The sequence below is a fragment of the Hyla sarda genome, chromosome 2, assembly GCF_029499605.1.
Source record: "Hyla sarda isolate aHylSar1 chromosome 2, aHylSar1.hap1, whole genome shotgun sequence".
Lineage (NCBI taxonomy): Eukaryota > Metazoa > Chordata > Amphibia > Anura > Hylidae > Hyla > Hyla sarda.
The window spans coordinates 292698391-292715678 of NC_079190.1; the positions used below are offsets into that span (position 1 = coordinate 292698391).

A 17288-nucleotide genomic window follows, 5' to 3' on the forward strand; every position below is an offset into this window, starting at 1 on the left:
CAAAAGACACCAGTACTAGAAATGGCATATGGTAGACATAGGGTCCTGTTACACATTTTGCATTGGGGTCCAGAAGCTACAAGTTACGCCTTATCTTAAGGACAATAGATGTAAATGTATATCCTGATACTTCATACACCAGAACGTACATTTACATCCTGTACATGAAGGGAGAACTTTCTTCTTTCACTTGCTTCATGCACTGCAGGGGTCCCAGCCTCTATAGGATGGTTAGTCGTTGCAGGCTGTCCATTTTCACAGAGGGGGGGCCTCTTCTCCGTGCTTCGGCCCTGGCCCCGGAGTAGTGACGTTTCCTTGACGACTACGCACAGGGACGCAACTTCCCTGTGCGTTGTTGTCAAGGCAACGTCACTACTCCGGGGCCGAAGCGCGGAGAAGAGGCCCCTCCGGTGAAAATGGACAGCCTGCAACGACTAACCATCCTTACCGGACGGTCCCTGCTGCGTAGATGGCCCGGACCAGCTCACCCTAATGTCCCGCCGAGGGGAGGCGAGTACAAAGCAAAAGGGGCGGGGGGATGATGACGAAGGCCGCAGTGGTCTTCAACCTGCGGACCTCCAGAGGTTTCAAAACTATAACACCCAGCATGCCTGGACAGCCGATGGCTGGGAGTTGTAGTTTTGCAACATCTGGAGGTCCGCAGGTTGAAGACCACTGATGAAGGGATTGACAGGCGGAGGGTTCACTCAAGTATAAACCGAGGGGGGGCGTTTTCAGCACGAAAAACCGTGCTGAAAAACTCGGCTTATACGGTAAACTCCCTAGTACAGGTCACCTGTCTAACCCAGGAAGTACAGTGCTGCCTACTAAAAAATCAAAATAGACAAGATGGGTCCAGATGGCATTCACCTCTGTGTTCTAAAGGAATTAAGTAATGTAATAGACAGACCCCTATTTTTTATATTCAGGGACTCTATAGTAACAGGGACTGTTCCCCAGGACTGGCGCATGGCAAATGTGGTGCCAATATTTAAAAAGGGGTCAAAAGGTGCCCCCGGGAATTATAGACCTGTTAGTTTAACCTCCGTTGTATGTAAATTGTTTTTAGGGTTTTCTAAGGGATGCTATTTTGTTGTTCTTATAATATGGGGATCTGTGAGGTGCATGTTTGAATTATTGCACTCAGGGTTGTATTTTGTATCTTTTTAGCAGCTTCTCTACGGTTTGCTTTAACATACAATTATTCGGCACATAAAAGAGCACATTATTATTTGTGTTTTAGATTTATTCATAGTTCATAAGGTTGAAAAAAGACCAGAGTCCATCAAGTTCAACCTATACCCCTAATAAGTCCCTACTGAGATGATCCAGAAATTCCTTCCCGACTCCAAATATGGCAGTCAGAATCAACCACCTGTCCCTATAAATCTAGTATTCATAACCAGCAATGTTCTTATTCTCCAAAAATGCATCCAGCCCCTTTTTGAACTCTCTTACAGAGTTCACCATGACCACCTCCTCAGGCAGAGAATTCCACAGTCTCACTGCTGTTACAGGAAAGAACCCCGTCTGTGCTGGTGTAGAAACCTTCTTTCCTCAAGACATAGAGGATGCCCCCTTGTTATTGATACAGTCCTGGGTATAAATAGATCATGGGAGAGATCTCTGTACTGCCCCCTGATATATTTATACATAGTTATTAGCTCGCCCCTAAGCCTTCTTTTTTCTAAACTAAATAACCCTAATTCTGCTAATCTTTCTGGGTACTGTAGTCCTCCCATTCCCTGTATTACCCTGGTTGCCCGTCTTTGAACCCTCTCCAGCTCCACTATATCTTTCGTGTGCACTGGTGCCCAGTACTATACACAGTATTCTGTGTGGTCTGACTAGTGATTTGTACAGCAGTAGATTTCCTTGTTGTGGGCATCTATGCCCCTATTGATGCACCCCATGATTTTATTAGCCTTGGCAGCAGCTGCCTGACACTGGTCACTACAGCTAAATTTACTGTTAACTTAGACTCCCAAGTCCTTTTCCACGTCAGTCGTCCCAATGGTTCTCCCATTTAATACATAATCCCAGCCCAGATTTTTCCTCCCATGTGCATTACCTTACATTTATCAGTGTTGAACCTCATCTGCCACTTCCCAGCCCAAACTTCCAACCTATCCAGATCCATTAGTAACAGTGCACTGTCCTCTATAGTGTTTACCGCTTTACAGAGTTTAGTATCATCTGCAAAGGTTGCTACTTTACTATTCAACCCCTCTACAAGGTCATTAATGAATATATTAAATAGGACAGGACCCAAGACTGACCCCTGTGGTACCCCACTAGTAACAGTCACCCAATCAGAATAAGTACCATTAATAACCACCCTCTGTTTCCTATCACTGAGCCAGTTACTTACCCACTTGCACACATTCTCCCCCAGCCCAATCCTTCTCATTTTATGTGGCACCGTATCAAATACTTTGGAAAAATTCAGATATACGACCTCCAGCGATTCCCCCCCCTGGTTAAGTCTGGAGCTCACCTCCTCATAAAAGCTGATCAGGTTAGTTTGACAGGACCGTTCCCTCATAAAGCCATGCTGATATGGAGTCATACATTTATTTTTATCAAGATACTCCAAAATATGTTTTTTTCCCTAAGCGTTTGTCGCTTGTGGTGTCGACGTCCTCAGGGGAGTGCCCTAAATATAATAGGGGCTAATTATAGTGATTTCTCAGGTGAGAAAATAATCACATAAACACAATAGTATATTAGAGCAGCAAGTTCACCATCCTAACAGATGCAGGTACAAGGTTATATCTTATACATCGCCAGGTGAATTGATTTGGCAGGATTCCTCAGCCAGAACCTGAAAGAGCATACATACATATGTTTCAAGATAGGCCTTGTGGAGAAAACCTCATACATCTACCATTCCATGTGTAATTCACTCACAAGTCCCCTGATGTAGGCAATAACCTGTACCAATAACCTTACAAGTAATACTAAATCTCTCCCCCCCCCCCCCCCAAAAAAAAAATCTTTTTAGTTCTTCCTGCTCTATAACATGCTACATCCAAATGCAACTGCATATTTAACATTCTAGGTTTACCACATAAGGGACATATGCTGCGGATCCCCCGATGACCAACCCTATAGCTTGCCTCCTGCTGTGGCTGCTCATAGCAGCAATCTTCCACTACGAGCAGACACACAGGACCTGCAAGTCGCCGCACGCATCTCAGCCTAGTACAGAGAGCAGGGGGAGCGGTCGCGATGTCTGTGAGTTCACTGCGCGTGCACAGCCAGTCATAAATCCTTTGACCCTGGGATTCCCAGGATCACAAAAACCCTTTTGATTCCCACCCCTAAAACTTAACTTTTATTAGTTTATTTACAATGTTAGATGAATGAATACATATCGTGAGTAACACACTTAGAATCATGGACCACTGTGTGTTTATCTACTTGCTATCATATGATTGTTTACAGTAGTAACACTTATTTCTTAATATAATGTCCAGTGGGCTGCAGCACCACTATTAGTATACACACATGAGGCTCCGCAGTTTAGGATGCCCATTTTTCCTCCTGATGACGTCATGGAAGTGACAAAACATGTAGAGGGGGCATTTTGCTCATTTTAAACTGCGGAGCCTCGTGTGTATACTAATAGTGGTGCTGCAGCCCACTGGATATTATATTAAGAAATAACAGTATGTTATAATTGCTGAATGTTGCTGAATATTTATAATTGTCTGTCATGTATGTCTAGTGCCACTAGATGGCTCTGTAGCCATCTTTTGAGAGGTTTTTAAATCGTATAATAATGTCAGTTATTTTATCTTGTTTCATATGTAACAAACTTTTTGGTTTCTTCAGTCTCCATTTTTTCCGTGGCCGCCACGCCTATCTCATGTATGTCATTGCTAGGACTGCTGTGTAATTGGTCCCTGCACATAGACCCCTTTATTTTCCTTATCTGTGGCGGTGAACATACAAATGTATAAGTAAAACAAGTGCCCGTTCTTGTATCAGTTTATATTGCCCGTTCTCCTATTAGGTTACATTGCCGCCACAGCAGGTTAGTTTGCATAGCAAGCAGCAAAGTATTACGCTGCGCACTGGGGCCGGGAGCGAGCGCTTGCTATGAAAACTAGCCATCCGCAGCGCCGGTGATGTGAACAAAACTGTCTCCTGGTGCTGCGGGGCGCAAGCGCTCTCTCCTGATGGCCCCAGTATGCTGTGATACCATCACCGGCGCTGCGGACGGCTAGTTTTCATAGCAAGCTCTCACTCCCAGCTCCAGTGTGCAGCGTAATGCTCTGCCGCTTGCTATGCAAACTAACCCACTGTGACGGCACTGTAAGGCTGCTTTCACACTATGAGCATTCATCCGTTATTAAACGTCCGTTTTCTGTGTTTCTGTTTTCTGTTCTATTAGCAGCGCATAGTGCCAACAACCATCTGCTGACACTTTGCACTAATAGAAATACTTTTCATACATAGCGCTGCAGGGGTATATGTATATAGAAGCGCTGGGGGGTGCAGACATATAGCGTTATCTGCCCCCCACAGCGCTTCTATATACATATGCCGTCGCTGCGCTATGAATGAAAAGTATTTCTATCAGCAGCATCGGGCTGGCCGATGCTGCTGCTAGAATGCTTTTCATCCATAGCGCAGCGGTGACATATGTATATAGATGGCAGCCTGCGACAGTACATTATACATGCGCTGCGGGGTATATATTTATTAATGCGCCGGCGGGGGTATATATATATAAATGCGCTGCAGGGGGCATATTATGAATGCGCTGGGGGGAGGGCTAGATATATAGGCTATATGTCAGCCCCCCCCTGCAGCGCTATATAGCTTGCCCCCCACAGTGCTTTTAATATAGATATGCCCCCCTGCTACTCACAATGTTCATTTTTAAATCTCCTGCTGAGAGCCCTGATTGGCTCCTCAGTACCGGCCATTCAGGGCTCCCAGCGGGGGATTTAAAAATGAAAGTTAAATCACACCCATAGATCACAGGGTTGCGGACCATGCCGCCCACTCCCCTGCTTAATAACTTCAGATCGCATCGGGTCTCAGAAGTGAAACCCAGTGCGATCAATCCCCCTGTACTAAAACCCCCATCATGGAACAGACTCTGTTCCATGATGGGGGTTGTAGTACAAACACTAATGTAGCCTCCTCAGCTGTCTGCAGACTCCCGCAGCCAGGGAATTACTACACCCATCATGGAAACAAGACTGTTCCATGATGGGAGTAGTAGTAGTAGTCCCTCAGCACTGCAGGAGTCTGCTGATGTCACCTCTTCTGAGCATGCTCAGAAGTAATAACGGATATTACAAGGTGGGCCATTTATATGGATACACCTTAATAAAATGGGAATGGTTGGTGATACCGTGTTTCTCCGAAAATAAGACCGGGTCTTATATTAATTTTAGTCACAAAAAACACACTAGGGCTTATTTTCAGGGTAGGGCTTATTTATTTACGGTATGTACATTGAACATACATTGCCCCTCCCCCCCCCCCCCCCCGCCAGCTGCGAGCGCTGCTTCTCTCCCCCCCCCCCCTGCCAAATAATTGTACTTTGTAACAGTGACGCCGGCTCCTTAGCAACGGGGGAACGGAGGACGAAGGTAAGTTAAAGTTTGTTTTTTAATATTTGCAGCCCAGGCATTGCCTAGGTCTTATTTTCGGGGTAGGGCTTATATTGCAGCCCACCCCGATAATCCAGCTAGGGCTTATTTTCGGGGTAGGGTGTATTTTGGCTAGGGTGGCCATTTTGAAGTTGGATATTTTGAATCCAACTTTTCTTTTTTCAATAGGAAGAGGGTCATGTGACACATCAAACATATTGGGAATTTCAGAAGAAAAACAATGATGTGCTTGGTTTTAACGTAACTTTATTCTTTCATGAGTTATTTACAAGTTTCTGACCACTTATAAAATGTGTTCAATGTGCTGCCCATTGTGTTGGATCGTCAATGCAACCCTCTTCTCCCACTCTTCACACACTGATAGCAACACCGCAGGAGAAATGCTAGCACAGGCTTCCAGTATCCCTAGTTTCAGGTGCTGCAGAATGGGCAAAACAAAAATTGGAACAGGACCCTCAGTTTACACAGAAGATTTTGTTCAGTGATGAGGCAAACTTTTATGTGAATGGTGAAGTTAACAAACAAAACCACCGCTATTGGTCTGACACTAAACCACATTGGATAGATCCCTCCAAGACTGTTGGAACACAAATATTTATGGTATGGTGTGGTATATGGGGTACAAAGATAGTGGGGCCATTCTTCATCAATGGAAACCTCAAGGCCACTGGATATGCGAAATTGCTACATGATGATGTGTTTCCCTCTTTATGCACTGAAGCTGGCACGTTCCCTGAGTTTTTCCAGCAAGATGGTGCACCACCACATTATGGGTGTCAGGTCCGAGCATTCTTAGATGAACAGTTTCCTGGAAAGTGGATTGGTTGTCGTGGGCCAGTTGAATGGCCCCCAAGGTCTCCCGATCTGACCCCCTTAGACTTCTATCTTTGGGGTCATCTGAAGGCAATTGTCTATGCTGTGAAGATACGAGATGTGCAGCACCTGAAACTACGGATACTGGAAGCCTGTGCTAGCATTTCTCCTGCGGTGTTGCTATCAGTGTGTGAAAAGTAGGAGAAGAGGGTTGCATTGACAATCCAACACAATGGGCAGCACATTGAACACATTTTATAAGTGGTCAGAAACTTGTAAATAACTCATGAAAGAATAAAGTTACGTTAAAACCAAGCACATCATTGTTTTTCTTGTGAAATTCCCAATAAGTTTGATGTGTCACATGACCCTCTTCCTATTGAAAAAACAAAAGTTGGATTCAAAATGGCCGACTTCAAAATGGCCGCCATGGTCACCACCCATCTTGAAAAGTTTCCCCCCTCACATATACTTATGTGCCACAAACAGGAAGTTAATATCACCAACCATTCCCATTTTATTAAAGTGTATCCATATAAATGGCCCACCCTGTATAAACCAGGTGCAAACGGATGACATAAAGGATCATCCGTTTGCCATAGACTTCAATGTTTAAAATAATGGCTGTTAATTTACCCGTTTCTTGTGACGGGCGAAAAATTAGTGTATGTCACGTTATTTCTCCCGTTCACGGCCGTTATTCATGACGGGCTATAACGGTTCATAACGGGTAATAAAAAAATCCCATAGATATGAATGGGATTGTTTAACATCTCTTTAACATGGGTTTTCTGATGGACATTTGTAACAGATGAATTTTTATAGTGTGAAAGCAGCCTAACCTAGGAGAATAGGAGAACAAGCATTGTAACCTAATAGGAGAACGGGCAATGTAAACTGATAGAAGAACGGGCACTTGTTTTACTTATACATTTGTATGTTCACCGCCACAGATAAGGAAAATAAAGGGGCCTATGTGCAGGGACCAATTACACAGCGGTCCTAGCGATGACATACAGGAGATAGGTGTAGCGACCACAGGCCATAGCCACGCCTATCCGACTGTTGCTGGCTGTCTTATAAAGCATTTTTTTTTTTAGCCTGATAAAAGCTGCTAGAAAGCAGTAAAAGGTATACCTGGAGAATAATTCTAAAGAACTTTGTTACCCTGCGATTAGTTTATGGGGGTACAAATTTGTGACAGTTGCCCTTTAAGTAGAAAACATAACAGAATTCCTATGTGGATCAGCAATCCAGAATTGGCGCTTAGGTCCTCTGCAATTTGCCTCGGCCATAAGTTCTGTTCCACTGATAAGCGGGACTTCTCTGGTGGATTGGACATGTTCAGTCTTCTGCCTCAATCACATTTGGAAGTTATTTCAGGGAAATTTCACCGCAAAATCCACTAAAATCAATGGGATTTCAAGACAAGACAAAACGCTCCTATTATGCTTTTAACAACTTCTTTACTGCCACAGCAGCAAATAGATATTGAATGTATTAGAAGTGAAAAATTTTAACATATGAAGTGCATACAAAACTAGTATGCAACCTATAATGCTGGATAACACAGCCAATCAGTCCATAGCATAGGGGATAAAGGTATCAGACACCCAGGTAAATCCCTTCTTCTTTGCTGCTCAGCAGTTGTGTGAAGATAAGTGATATTTGCTCTACCAAATATTTTCTTTCCATATAATTTATGTTCATTATTCTTGTTATAAAATATTTAATTACCGTATTTATCGGGGTATACCACGCACCGGCCTATAACACACACCCTAATTTTACCAAGGATATTTGGGTAAAAAAAGTTTTTTACCCAAATATCCATGGTAAAATGAGGGTGCGTGTGTGCGCGTGTATACCCCGATACACCCCCAGGAAAGGCAGGGGGAGACAGGCCGTCGCTGCCCGCTTCTCTCCCCCTGCCTTTCCTGGGGTCTAGAGCCCTGCTGCCGGCCCTTCTCTCCCCCTGGCTATCGGCGCCGCTGCCCGTTCTGTCCCCCTGACTATCGGTGCCGGCGCCCCATTGCCGGCGCCGATAGCCAGGGGGAGAGAAGCGGCGCCGACAGCCAGGGGGAGAGAAGGGGCAGCGGCACCCATTGCCGGCGCCGCTGCCCCGTTGCCTCCCCCCATCCCCGGTGGCATAATTACCTGGGTCGGGTCTGCGCTTCTCCAGGCCTCCGGCGTGCGTCCCCTGCGTCGTTGCTATGCACGGCGCGGCGCACTGACGTCATGCGCCGCGCCGTGCAGCGCATAGCAACGACGAAGGGGATGCACGCCGGAGGTCTACAGCAGCGCGGACCCGACCCAGGTAATTATACCACCGGGGATGGGGGGAGGCAACGGGGCAGCGGCGCCTGCAATGGGTGCCGCTGCCCCTTCTCTCCCCCTGGCTATCGGCGCCGGTACCGATAGTCAGGGGGACAGAACGGGCAGCGGCGCCGATAACCAGGGGGTGAGAAGGGCCGGCAGCAGGGCTCTATACCCCAGGGAAGGCAGGGGGAGAGAAGCGGGCAGCGATGGCCTCTCTCCCCCTGCCTTTCCTGGGGCGGTATCGGCGTATAACACGCACATAGACTTTAGGCAAAAAATTTTAGCCTAAAAAGTGCGTGTTATACGCCGATAAATACAGTAATTATTTTAATTAAAGGGGTAGTCCAGTGGTGAAAAACTTATCCCCTATCCTAAGGATAAGGGGATAAGTTTGAGATCGCGGGGGGTCCGACCGCTGGGGCCCCCTGCGATCTCTCTGTACGGGGCCCCGGCTCTCGGCCCAGATAGCGGGTGTCGACCCCCGCACAAAGCGGCGGCCGACGCCCCCTCAATACATCTCTATGGCAGAGCCGGAGATTGCCGTAGGCAGCGCTTCGGCTCTGCCATAGAGTTGTATTGAGGGGGCGTGTCGGCCGCCGCCTTGTGCGGAGGTCGACACGCCCCCTTCCCGCGGGCTGTCGGGGCTCCGTACAGGAGATCGCAGGGGGCCCCAGCCGTCGGACCCCCCGCGATCTGCAACTTATCCCCTATCCTTAGGATAGGGGATAAGTTTTTCACCACTGGACTACCCCTTTAATTAAAATAATTAATTAAATATTTTATAACAAGAATAAAGAGTCACCACTGGACTACTCCTTTAATATCACTTTAATATTTAATTATTTCTCTTTTTCCATTAGTATTGGTTAATATATATATATATATATATATTTTTATTCCTCCTGTTCCTATATTTAACTTTTTTATTTGATATATACTTCCCTACAGGATATATTTTTCTTATTAATCTTTATTACTCTTATTTTCGCTTATTTTTATCATATATTCGCCATTTATCGGTTCCGCCGTTCATTGGTCTCATATATATATATATATATATATATATATATAATTGTTTTTTCTTTGTCATTCCGACCCCCTTATCAAATGATTTATTCCTCGCTATATATACTTTACCTGTTCCACCGTTCGTTCCGTCTCTCTCTTTTCTCACTGCGTTACGGGCGCCATTTTCCCTTCTCTCCGAGAGCTCGTCCGCTACTCTTGCGAGATCTCCCGTCAGTGAGGTGATCTCCTGACGGGATTCGGCGGGCTTTCTGTCACTCACCTCAGAGCGACAGAGCCGGCCGGACGTCACTATTTGTTACTATATCCTTTCAATGGACACAAGTGTTATCTTTATAGTTAAACATATTCTGATATTTCTTTCACAGTATTACAGAGCTATCTAGCGGTTTTTGTCATTTAAGTCCCCAATATATTCTATTTCAATTTAAATTTTTTTAATATTTATTATTTAATTAATATATTATTTATTTTATTAATTAATTACTTTGGAATAATTAATTTAAATTAGTTCATATATTGCATAAGTGAGTTGATTTTATTCTTATTTTCCTTAATTAATTTTTACTCAGTTTATTAAAAATTGTTCAGATTCCCTACAATGGAAAATTCTGGAAAGAATAATGAACTTTCCTCTGAGGATTGCATGGAAGCCATGGTGGATTCTTCTGTTAACAAATCTGTGCATACCGCTGTGCAATCAGCAATTTCTGTTTTACAGGAATCATTTTCCAAATCTATTAATATAGCCTTACAACACATTACCCCTCCAACTTCTGGAGTTGCACAACCTACTACTCCTTCAGACCTTTTTTGGTCACCTCCTGAATCTGTTTCAGATTTAGCTAAAGGGCTTCAGGGTCCAAGAAAAGCTAAAGGCAAAAACGCCACATTTCTGGCGCCCATCAATCATCAAAAATTAAAAAACTACAGCCTGACTCCCAACAAAAGTTGGATAACCCCAAAAATACAGATTCTAACAATAATTGTGGTTCTAACCCACCACAGGCTATACCCTCAGCCTGCGAGGAGGTCCAGTCTTTTAGGTAGGGATCGACCGATTATCGGCACGGCCGATATTATAGGCCGATATTCACGATTTTCCCCGTTATTGGTATCGGCTTCTAACTTGCCGATAATGCACAAAACAAGGCGTGCGCATGAATCGCGGGACTTCAGTCCCCCCTGAACTTCGGGCCGGGACTGAAGTCCCGTGATTCGTGCGCACGCCCTGTTTTACCGTGCGGCGCAATCTAGTTGTGTAACCCTTTGCAAATACACAGCGGACAGGATGGTGGAGCGGGAGCTGTCCGCTGTCCCGCTCCTCCACCCCCTTACTCCCTCACCTTTCTCATGCTGCTTCTATCTTGCAGTGGGAGTGAGAGCCGCAGGGACGTCATCCACGGCAGGCCAGCGTGATGACATCACATCATTGCGCCGGCGCCCGGAGATCACGTCCCCGCAGCTCTCACTCACAGTACTAGAACGTACCAGCGTGTGAGAAAGGTGATCACTGCTCTGCTCGGGCGCTGTATGGATGGACGGGCAAATTATAAGTGAGGGGGGCAAATATAAGTGAGGGTATTATATGTGAGGGACATGGGGCATTATGTGTGGGGTCACAGGACGGTGTATTATATATGAGGGGCACATGACAGGGGGGGATTATATGTGGGGGCACATGACAGCCCCCCCCCTGTCATGTGCCTATATAATGCCCCCTGACATGTGCCCCAGAATTATAATACCCCCTGTCCTGTGCCCCTCACATATAATGCCCCGTTCCCCTCACATATAATGCCCCATGTCCTGTGCCCTCACATAAAATGCCCCCTGTCATGTGCCCCTACATATAATCCCCCCATAATGTGCCCCTACATATAATCCCCCCTGTCATGTGCCCCTCATATATAATACCCCCTGTCCAGTGACCCCACATATAATGCCCCATGTCCTGTGTTCCTCACATATAATGCCCCCTGTCATGTGCCCCTCATATATAATGCCCCATGTCCTGTGCCCCTCACATATAATGCCCCCTGTCCTACCCCCTCAGGGGGCATTATATGTGAGGGGCACAGGACAGGGGGCATGTGCCCATATAATGCACATATAATGCCCCCCCTCCTGACATGTGCCCCAGACTTATCATACCCCCTGTCCTGTGCCCCTCACATATAATGCCCAGTATAACACTGCAAAAAAAAAGTAAAAAAAAGTGTTAATAAAGATCATTTAACCCCTTCCCTAATAAAAGCTTGAATCACCCCCCTTTTCCCATAAAAAAAATAAAACAGTGTAAAAAAAAATAAAAATAAACATATGTGGTATCGCCGCGTGCGTAAATGTCCGAACTATAAAAATATATCATTAATTAAACCGCACGGTCAATGGCGTACGGGCCAAAAAATTCCAAAGTAAAAAAAAAGCGCATTTTTGGTCACTTTTTATACCATTAAAAAATGAATAAAAAGTGATCAAAAAGTCCGATCAAAACAAAAATCATACCGATAAAAACTTCAGATCATGGCACAAAAAATGAGTCCTCATACCGCCCTGTACATGGAAAAATAAAAAAGTTATAGGGGTCAGAAAATGACATTTTTAAACGTATAAATTTTCCTGCATGTAGTTATGATTTTTTCCAGAAGTGCGACAAAATCAAACCTATATAAGTAGGGTATCATTTTAACCGTATGGACCTACAGAATAATGATAAGGTGTAATTTTTACCGAAATATGCACTGCTTAGAAACGGAAGCCCCCAAAATTTACAAAATGGCGTTTTTTCTTCGATTTTGTCGCACAATGATTTTTTTTCCATTTCGCCGTGCATTTTTGGGTAAAATGACTAATGTCACTGCAAAGTAGAATTGGCGACGCAAAAAATAAGCCGTAATATGGATTTTTAGGTGGAAAATTGAAAGGGTTATGATTTTTAAAAGGTAAGGAGCAAAAAACGAAAGTGCAAAAACTGAAAAACCCTGAGTCCTTAAGGGGTTATATGTGAGGGAAACATGGTAGGGGCATTATATGTGAGGGGCACAGCACAGGGTGCATTATATGCAATGGACACAGGACAAAGGTATTATTATTATGTGGGGGGAGAACAGGACGGGTTATAGTTATATGTGGGGGCACAGGATGGAGCATTACTACTATATATGAGGGGCACAGAGTGTTTTGCATTTCAGAGGTATAGGCCGGCATTTATCATTGTAGGTGTAAGTGAAGCATTTTTCTACACTTTTTTTTGTGTGCTGGTAATGTGTAGGAGCACAAAACTTATTAAATGGTCACAGAGCATTTGAAATTTTGTGCAGGTCACATTTCTGAAATTTCTCTCTTCACATACACCAAAAAGCTAATTCTGGGCTGGTGAAGTTTTTGAAACTTTTTGTGGCTTTGTGCCTTTTTTGCGCCTATTCACAAAAAAGCGCAGTTCATAAAACCTTTCCATATGTGTATTGCCAAAATCATTGGATTGCAACTCAAGCACAAAAAAAGGCACAAATAAACCCTGCTTGCGCCTTTTTTGGGGTAGTATGGTTTTTATGGGCCACAATACATTACGGTATTGTAATCAGAGAGCACAGTATGTGGTAGTATTGTAATCAGAGGGTACAGTGTGTTGTAGTAATATATTCAGAGGGTTCAGTGTGTAGTGGGTCAATAGTAGTATTATTTTCAGAGGTTATGGTGTGTAGCGGTTTTATATACAGAGGGTACGGTGTGTAGCGGTTTTATATACAGAGGATATGGTGTGTAGCGGTTTTATATACAGAGGGTACGGTGTGTGGCGGTATTATATTCAGAGGATACAGTAGTACTACTTTTAGCTTAGTGAAATGTAAGGTTTGTCACTGTATTGTTTGTGTGCGGTGTGCACACTTTCCTTAATCTGTACCGCTCCAATAAGTAAAAGGCTAATAGCATCCCAGTATGTACTGGCCGGGTGAGCATGGCAGAAGTACGACTGCTGACATCATTTACACTCCTATCAGCATCAGTAATGGCCAGGTACATGCTGGGATCTCATATTATTAATATTGATATTGTTTACACTCCTATCAGCATCAGTAATGGCCAGGTACATGCTGGGATCTCATATTATTAATATTGATATTGTTTGTTTTTTTCTTTATCCACAACTTACTCTAAACCTCACTGTAGCTTGTTGTAACCCTCTTCTTTCAATGCAGATGGATGCACAAAGAAACAGTAAAAGTATAATTTGGGACTATTTTAGTGAACCCTTCCCAGGACAGGCAATGTGCAACACATGCAAAACCAATGTAAGCATGGGATATGCAACCGCAAAAACAAAGAATACATCCAATCTTTAGACCCATCTAAGAATTCATCATGTTGAATTATTTAATGGAGCACGGAAAACAAATGAAAAGGAATCATGTGAAACACCAACTCTATTCCAGACAAACATAAAAGACCTATTTCAGAAACGCACAAAGTGGCAAAAGTGCGATGAAAGATCCCAGCTTCTGGACAGGGCAATCACAGAGATGATGGTTACGGATAACTAGCCATTTACAATGGTGTCAGACTTTACAAGCACTTGTTGTCCATAGTTGAGCCAAGGTACACACTGAAAAATGAAAAGTTTTACAGAACCGAAATGCTGCCAAAGATTCATCAGAAGGTGATTCAGAAAGTAAAAACAATATTACAACCAGAGAACACCGGCAATTCACTCTCATTCACTACGGCCTGCTGGTCCTGATCAACAGAATCACTAATGAGTCTTATGTGTCACTTCATTGATAATGGATGGACAAAAAGGCAGTTGGTTTTGAACACAAAGGTGATGCAAGGATCCCACACTGGCGAGTACATCAAAGAAATGTTTCTAGGCATGCTTGATGATTGGGGGATAAGTTTGTGATGCTGCTTGTGCTTCGAGAAAGCGGAGCAAACATGGTGAAAGGAATGAGGCTTGCTGAAGTGTCAAATCTCAGCTGCATGGCACACACCCTGCAACTTGTAGTAAATGATGGTCTGTCAAGCCAGAGAACTGTGATCGACATAATTGCCATGCTAAAGAAGTGCGCAAGTCATTTCCACCATTCCTTCATTGCCAAGCACGACTGAGGTGCATTCAGTCAGACCTTGGCCTTCCCAAAAGCAGCCTGATTCAGGCTGTTCCAACAAGGTGGAACTCCACACTTCACATGTTACAAAGAATGCTGGAACAGAAGCGAGCTCTTAGCATCGATGCTGGTGAGGATGGAGGCTATTCTTGCCCTAATGCTGATCAGTGGGAGATTGTAGCAAATCTTATTCAGACCCTCCTCCCAATAGAGGAAGTGACCCTAGAGGTTAGCCATAACGACTCAAGTGTGTCATCAGTTATTCCATGTGTGAGAGTGCTGAAGATGCTTCTTCAAGAGAATGAAGGGCCCACTACATGTGGAATTAAAACACTCGGAGGTTATGAACGAAAGCCTCAACAAACGTTTTTTGAAGTATGAAGAGAATATAAACGTAGTGTTGGCATGTCTTTTAGATCCTTGATTCTAACATCATGCTTTCTCTTCTGATAATGTATTGGCCAAGGCAAAAAAATGGCTGACAGAACATAATATGCAAAAGTAGGTGCAGGTTCTAGAAAGGTCACATCTGGAAGAGCCTGATGTTACTAGTCTTGATTTTTCTGGACGAGCCTGATGCTACTAATAGTACTAGTCTTGAAGAGCAAGATGATGATGCAACAGAAACCTACAAATTCCCAAAAAGGAAACACATGGAAAAAAGTCTTAAACATGGCCAAATTGATGCCATGTTCAGCGTTTTATTGGGGCCTCATGTAGGAGATTCTCTAACTTCACCAAAAGTCAGCCTTGACAATGAGCTTAATCTTTATTTGAAAGAACCAGTGATCAATAGAAAGGGCAATCCACTTGAGTTGTAGAAAGAAAATGAGACACGCTTTAAAACCCTATGCCAGAAGATACCTTTGCTCTCCACCCTCCTCTGTACCTAGTGAGCGTGTTTTCAGTGAAGTGTCAGCAATTTATGAAAGAAACAGAAGCCATTTAACAGGAGAACATGCAGAAATGTTGTGCTTTCTGCACTACAATGTACTCCTTCTCAACTGGAATTATTGAAGAAATTCTAAAGTTTTAGATTACTTTAGCATACTTTTCATAAAAATGTTATTTAATGTCTGTCTTAACTCACTTTTTTGTAACCTTGAAGCTGGATAGCAGGTTAACATGGCTTGGCATTCGCTGAATGATCTGGGTTGCTCAGGAACTGGTCCTGTGTGTAGTGCCCACTACTATTTCCTCTGCTCCCCAAGACCAATACCTGTATGATTGATGACTAATCGTATTGTCTATGTCTAGCCTTATAGGTTATGCTACCTATCGTTACTCAGCTAGAAAGCTTAAGTTACTCAACATTTATCTTGTTTTAAATGTAATATTCTTTATTATATGCATTAAACCATGTGTTTAAATTACTTTAAATTCACCCTAAGGCTAAGCAGTTAGGCAACAAAACAAATGTAGCTTAAAGGGGTACTCCGGTGTAAAACTTTTTTTTAAATCAACTGGTGGTAGAAAGTTAAACAGATTTGTAAATGACTTCTGTTAAAAAATCTTAATCCTTCCAGTACTTATTAGCTGCTGAATACTACAGAGGAAATTATTTTCTTTTTGGAACACAGAGCTCTCTGCTGACATCATGACCACAGTGCTCTCTGCTGACACCTCTGCCCATTTTAGGAACTGTCCAGAGCAGCATGTGTTTGCTATGGGGATTTTCTTCTACTCTGGACAGTTCTTAAAATGAACAGAGATGTCAGCAGAGAGCACTGTGCTCATGATGTCAGCAGAGACCTCTCTGTTCCAAAAAGAAAAGAATTTCCTCTGTAGTATTCAGCAGCTAATAAGTGCTAGAAGGATTAGGATTTTTTAATAGAAGTACATTTTCAAATCTGTTTAACTTTCTGGCACCAGTTGATTTAAAAAAAGTTTTCCACTGGAGTACCCCTTTAATGAAGCTGTCTTGGTGCCTTGCTCATATACACTGTAGTGTCCCTTTGATATAATTGCCTATGTCATTGCTGCTCATTTTACTAACATTTAAGTAAATGTGCCATTGAACATTGTTGTTCTTGTTACCTTTTGACTGATATTTATTTAAAAAACACAAGTGGTCCAATTTGTTGTATTTGACCATATCACCATTGTTTTGCTGCAATCTGACTGGTATGTTTCTGTATTATTTATGTTTATTTACCTATAAAAAAAATTTTACAAAAAAAGCTAAACGTTAACAATAAACATTAACAATAAACATGTTCATTTAACAGCATTTTTTCAAAAAAAATTTAAATGCACGGAATATCGGTATAAGTTATCGGCTATCGGCCTGAAGGTTTACAGGTTATCGGTATCTGCCCTAAAAAATCAATATCGGTCGATCCCTACTTTTAGGGCAAAACAATCCGCCTTTAGAAATAAACCTGACTCC

The 17288-nt window shown here is 43.3% G+C and overlaps 1 pseudogene; it reads left to right on the forward strand.

Moving 5' to 3' along the window:
• The first annotated feature begins 14092 nt into the window (after nucleotides 1-14092).
• LOC130357450 (zinc finger BED domain-containing protein 4-like) lies at nucleotides 14093-15404 on the forward strand (annotated as a pseudogene).
• The last annotated feature ends 1884 nt before the right edge of the window (nucleotides 15405-17288 follow it).